The sequence below is a fragment of the Danio rerio genome, chromosome 8 (genome assembly GCF_052040795.2).
Source record: "Danio rerio strain M-AB ecotype USA chromosome 8, GRCz13ab, whole genome shotgun sequence".
In the NCBI taxonomy this organism is placed as follows: Eukaryota; Metazoa; Chordata; class Actinopteri; order Cypriniformes; family Danionidae; genus Danio; species Danio rerio.
Window position 1 is genome coordinate 9,631,535 of NC_141028.1, and position 6,935 is coordinate 9,638,469.

Genomic DNA, 6,935 nt, shown 5'->3' on the forward strand with positions numbered 1-6,935 from the left:
GTTCCCTTATTTTTAAACCCATATTGTAGCACTCGATCTGCACTTTTTTTTTTTTTTTTCATAAACTATATACATATGAAACTGTGAGGATGGTACTTTTAGCACCTTGATTTATTTATTTTTAAATGGGTATTGTTCTTATTATTTTTCTTGTAAGTTTTATCTCAAAAAATAATACATAAAATAATCAAAATAAAATTCACATCTCTCTGACTATTACACATTCTATATCAAGTCTGGCCTTAATGGGAGAATATATTCTACCCATTTTCTCCATGTCTCATTAAGCTCCACAGTCTGTAATCGACGATTCATTGTTAGCCTCTCCATTTTATAGATATCATAAGTTATTTCAAACCAATCACTAATTTGAGGTGCTTCAAGCTGTAACCATTTTTTGGTTATGGCTTTTTTACAGGCTATCAGCAAAATTTTAATCAGTTTTTTGTCAGATTTTTCTTTTAGCATAGGAGAGTTGAGGCCTAAGTATAGAGTTGAGAAGGAAAAATCGATGGGGGTGTGGAATATAGTCTCTAAACATTTATGAATTTCTTTCCAAAATGCCTGAATTTTTAAACATTTCCAGAATATGTGTGTATGATTCGCTTCATTTGAGCCACATAGTCTCCAACAGACTGCATTTTTGTTTAAGTATCTCTTCTGCTCAGGGGTGACGAAAAAACGAATTATATTTTTCCAACCGAATTCCCTCCAGACTGAGGAGGCTGTTGATTTCCACTGTGTTTTAAAAATACTTTTCCACTCTTCCTCAGTAATTTCAATATTGTTCTCTTTTTCCCATTTATTTTTTATATAATATGTGTTTTCTGCTTTATTGTCTTGTAGACTTTTATATAGTTTAGTAATTATTTTGGTCATGTTGCCTCCTTTATAAGCTGTGATAAATATTGTCAGGAGGTCATTATTTTTATTTTCATCACCATTTCTAATGTTTTTAATTTTGTGTCTTATCTGTAAATATCTATGAAAGTCGTGGTCACATAGTGAATTTTCATTTTTGAATGTTTCAAAATCCTTAACACTTCCATTATGTAGAAAAGTGCAGTATGCCGTAAGTCCTTGCTTATTCCAAACTTTAAAACTAGTGTCTATTTTGTTTGGGGCGAATGTGGAGTCAAACGCTGGCCATCTCAGTATTGATACTGACTCTGTTAGATCATATTTTTTTAATATTTCTTGCCACGTTTTTAATGAATTGTTTGTCCATTGATTAATTTCTTTTTCATAGGTTTTCCTCAAATTGTCATCAGCCATTATTGCTTGAATTGGGGGTCTGTTTGGAGTGGCATTTTCTATTTCTTTCCATCTGGCTTTAAAATTAGGGTTACTTAAGCATAGTAATGGTCGTATTTGGGCCGCTTGGTAATACTTCTCCAAACATGGTAATGTAAATCCTCCTTCGTCTTTCTGTAATTGTAGCGTTTTAAATTTAATTCTTGGTTTTTTCCCTTGCCATATAAAACGTGAAATCGATCTATCCCATTCTGTAAAATGTTGTTTACTTATTTCTATAGGTAGTGTTTGAAAAAGATATAAAAATCTTGGAAGTATGTTAATTTTAATTGATTCTATTCTGGAGTGTAATCCTAGGTATGGTAGAAGGTTCCATCTAACTAAATCTGCCTTTATCTTTGAATATAGTGGCTTATAATTTAGATCAAATAAAAAGGTTAAATCTTTAGGGATATTAACTCCTAAATATTTCATTGAATTTTCTTTCCAATTAAAATCAAATTTTTGCCTTAAATATTTAGATGGTTGATAATTTAAAGTTAGAACCTGAGTTTTTTGTACATTTAATTTATAGCCTGATAATTTTCCAAAGGATTCTAATGTTTCCATAAGTACTTCTAATGATTTTTGTGGTTTTCCTAAATAAATTAACACGTCGTCTGCAAAAAGAGATAATTTCTGTTCTTCTCCAAATACCTTAATTCCCTCAATATCGGTGTTTTGTTTTATGCTCTGACTTAGTGGCTCCAAAAACAAAGCGAACAATAGTGGAGAACAGGGGCATCCTTGTCTACAAGATCTTTCTAGAATAAATGATTTTGAGAGGCTTCCATTAATTTTGATTCTAGCTGTTGGTTTGTTGTATATTGCTTGTAGAGCTTTAATGATAATTGGATGGAAACCAAATTTCTCCATTACTTTATAAAGATATAACCATCTAACTGTATCAAAGGCTTTTTCTGCGTCTAGTCCCAAGATCAGTGATTCTATCTTTCTTTGTTGTATGTGCGATAAGATGTGTAAAGTTCGTCTAATATTGTCTTGGGTTTGTCTTTGTCGTATAAATCCTGTTTGATCTAGTTGTATAAGGTCTGGTAATATATTATCTAGTCTTTTTGCCAAAATTGATGTGTATATTTTATAATCTATATTTAAAACCGAAATTGGGCGATAATTTTTACACTGTAATTTGTCTTTCCCATCTTTAGGAATAATTGTAATTGTCGCTTCTCTCCAAGAAGGAGGAATTTCTCCTTTGTGCAGTGCCCAATTACATGCCATTTTAAGTCTTGGAACTATCTGATCTCGAAAACATTTGTACCATTCAGATGTGTATCCATCGGTACCTGGACTTTTGTTTGCTTTCAATTTTGTTATTGCTGCATTTATTTCTAGTTCTGTAATTTCTTTTGTTAAACTGGCATTTTGTTCCTCGGTTACTTCTGGTAAACTTAATGAGTTGAGAAAATTTTTTATATGCTGTTTATTCTGCATTGTTGGTTGTGTGTATAGGGTTCTGTAGTATATTTCGAAACTTTTTTGTATTTCTTCCAATTTATGATGTATATTATTAGTTTCAGGGTTCCTTATTTTATACACTGTTGACTCTGTTTGTTGTTTTCTTAATTTATATGCTAAAAGTCTTGTAGATTTGTTTCCTGCTTCATAATAATTCTGTCTAAGAAATAATAGTTTACGCTGAATTTCTTCTGATAACAAACTGTCTAATTCTTTTTGCAATTTTTTAATTATCTGTTTTTCACCAGGATCATTTGTTCTTTTATGTAACGCTTGTGCCTTTTTCAATTTAATTTGTAAACTATCAATTCTTCCTTGACTAATTTTCTTTAATAGTGCTGTTCTAGCAATCATCTTTCCTCTTAAGACTGCTTTAAATGCGTCCCATAAAATTATTGGTGTTACTTCCCCATTATTATTTTCCTCAAAGTATGTTTCAATCTCAGATTTAATATTCTCTTTTACAAATGGGTTATTTAGTATACTCGAGTTTAACTTCCAGAGGGTATTCCTTTTGTTATGATTAATATTTATTGTCATTATTATGGGCGCATGATCAGATATATCTATTGTTCCGATGTCACATGATGTGACTCTGTGTCTGTCTTTAAGAAAAGTAAAAAAATAATCAATTCTGCTATATGTTGAGTGTGGGGCTGAAAAGTGTGAATAATCCCGTGTATTTGGGTTGATGTTTCTCCAAATATCAATGATACCAATTTCTTTTAATATTGTGTTAATTTTCTTTCTTACTTGGTTTTGAGATATTATACTTTTTCCTGAATAATCCAGTTTAGATAATCGAATATTCATATCACCTCCCCAAATAAGAATGCCCTCTGATTCTGTTGATATCATATTTAATATTTGTTTAAAGAAAGACCACTGGCTTCCTGGAGGGGCATATATGTTAAATATAGTTACTTGGGTCCCATTTATTTTTCCTTTAATGCAAATAAATCTTCCTTCTTTATCCTTCTTTTCTGATAAATGCTCATAGTTTACTTGATTTGAGATAAGAATTGCAACTCCTCGTCTATGGCCATATTTATAGGAAGAAGAAAATATCCATTTAAATCCCCTTTGTTTAAGTTTCAGATGTTCTGTTTCATTCAAATGTGTCTCTTGTAAAAGAGCAATATGAGTCTTTTCTTTCTTTAGTTTAGTTATTATTTTAGTTCGTTTTTGAGGGTTCAATACCCCATTAACGTTGAATGAAACTACTCTTAATCTCTGCTTATTAGTCTCCATGTCAAAATTGTGTCTATAAACTGTACATATTTTTCAATACCCATTTTCAGTGCTCCATCCTCTTGGCTGCTATGAACATCAGCCAGAATACTATAATGCCTTAAAGTAAAAGATAAAACGTTCTGTAACATAGTGAAAACCCATTTAAAAACTTCCAACAGTGAGGTTCTTAAGTTAACCTTAATTGTGTTTGGGTTGGTATTCATTGCGGAGAATTTACCTCTTTTCACCACTAGAGGGCTCTCCGAAGTAACTTTATTCTGAAAGTCACTCATACCTCCTGGCGATTGTGTCCCGGTCCCGTTATGCTCCCGAACTAATAATTTTACTATAGGCCCATTTAAAATAATAATACTATTAATAATAATAATACATTCTAAATTAAATTTAGTCAACCTGGTAAACGTTAGTTTCAGTCTTTGTTGACAGCGCGAACTTGGTCTGTTGCGCATGTGATAAAGTAAAGGGTGTCGGCTAAATTGTTTTCATTCTGTTTCGAGTTTTTGTCTATTGAGTGGATTTTTTTTTTTAATCCTCTTCCACTGATTCGCGTCTGAATTGCTGGAGTTTCTCTACAACTGACTGGTCAACTCGCCTCCTTCCTTCCCTACTTTTATTTCCTCGTCCATCACTCGTTGACCAGGTCGTCCTCTTGATTTTGTCCATTAGTGTCTCCGGCTGCTTCACTACGGTGACCGGTGTTCCGGAGAATTCAGTTCCCCTGTTCCCCCATTCACAGCGCATGCGCAACTTTAGGCTGATTCCATGTACACAAATCATGACGTCATGAATTTGCTTCGCGAACTGAAACAGATCACGGTTGTTTTGCTGTATTTTCGTAAGCCCAGTGTTTATTTCATCACAGAGTTTAAAAAAAAATTGCAATTATTTGCATGGACACCCGTGTCTATTGTATTGTTCCTGTTTTTAGCACGCGTTCGCTTGTTTCTTTCAAACAGTTGCCTTGTCGAAAAAATAAACCATACTACACTGCACAAATTATAGTGTGTTTTATTTCAGATAAATCACAGTGATACTTGTTGTTTTAAAAGACATATTTACGTAACTTGTCATGTATCTTCAGAAAGTGACTTTACATTAAAAACACAGGAGTACGGATTTTCCCGAAGCAGAGGAAAGTGTTACCTTCTGAGGATTGGAAAACACAATATACAATGCCTTTTTAACGTCAGACTTAAATCTAACAATTTTCTTAGATTTAAAAAACATAAATTAAAAGGATGATACATTAAATGAGTTTACTATTTGAACAACCCTACACAATGCTTATCATACACACACACACACACACACACACACACACACACACACACACACACACACACACACACACACACATATATATATATATATATATATATATATATATATATATATATATATATATATATATAAAATAGCAAAAAAAGCTACAATCTTTTAAAACGAACCAACCAAAAATACGTGCACATTTTCAAGTGTTTAAAGCAAGCTAAGCAATAATATTCTTCTTTATAGGCTGTACAATATATCTTATCAGCATTAATATTGCAATGTGCCCATCTGCAGTAGTCACATCTGCAATGTTGAGCAGCACATAAGTTCAGAGTACATGTGATTTGTGGAGTAGCTGCAGATTTTAACCAAAATTAAATTAAAAAATTATAATTTGCATGTGATTTTAAAGAGTTTAATACATTCAGGCACAATAAATTATAACTTTTATATCTTAAACAAATATTAATTGTATTTATTTTTTATATAAAGAAGACTAGTGTTATTTTACATTTGATTATTCAATTTCTGTGTTGAATGCTCCAAAAAAAAAAAAAAAAAAAACATAAAACACTGTGTATCTCAGCAGTTTTGTCTTTGCCCTGTTTATCTATGCTTGTAAATTGTTTTATGCATGATTCAATCAGTCCCCTACAAAATCATGCCAATCAATGTAAAATAATGAATTATTTTCTAACAGAGCTATTTAACCAATCTGGTGAAATTGTATTTATATCACAATATATAAGGCAGAACAACAAAAATATTGCAATATTAGTTTTGTTTTGTTTTTTAATATCGCACAGCCCTATTCTGCCACACATGACTGGTGATAACCACATCAATCACAGTCAATCTGAAAGATCATGCAGGGTAATTACCCACAATTGCCTCAACAATAAAATAATGTTTAACAGCTTTTGTCAATTTAACAAGAACCAAAGGTACAAAATTGTTGAAAATTAAAAAAAGTACCCATTTACCCAAGCAGGTGAATGCATATGGTCATTGTTTAGTCCACAAAAATAACATAAATCACTGTAAATACACTTTTCTACACATATACAAGTTTAGACATAATTATGCCATTAAAAAATGTTACCAGCATCATTGTAGTGCCTTTTAAATCCACAAAAGGTAATATATAGGAGTTAACACTTCTTTGGGCAATGTAAAAAAATTCCCATGCCTTTTCAATGGTAAAACCCCTTTAGACATAGGAAAAAAGTTTTCAAAAGTTATAAAAAAAATTAAGTCTATCTTTTAGTTGTATTATGTGCTGTATCCATAATTTTTGTTTAAATGCCCTTTCTGCAGATGAAAACTGTTGGAGACAATTATTAGATTAAAAAGACGTTATTGTATTGTTGTTTTGTTTTTTAATCCAGGAAACTTACCTTGCTTACAGAAAATCTGTTCCCATGTGTTTTCATATGCAGATAAGTGACAAATGTTTGCATTAACAGTCTATGCAATTTTTAAACATTACAAGCATCATCGTGACTTACCTAAAACAAAAGACACTAATTTTGCAGTGATATTTTTCTCGACAAGGCTTATTTTAAAGACAATGCTTGTTTGAAAGAAACACGAGAAAACACGCACATTAACAACAAAACAATTAATGAGTGCATGCA

General features: G+C 31.7%; 1 protein-coding gene across 1 annotated transcript in view; it reads right to left on the reverse strand.

Moving 5' to 3' along the window:
• The window catches only part of zgc:113363, a 34,535-nt gene that overhangs the window by 1,551 nt on the left and 26,049 nt on the right, over positions 1–6,935 (reverse strand). The window lies entirely within an intron of this gene.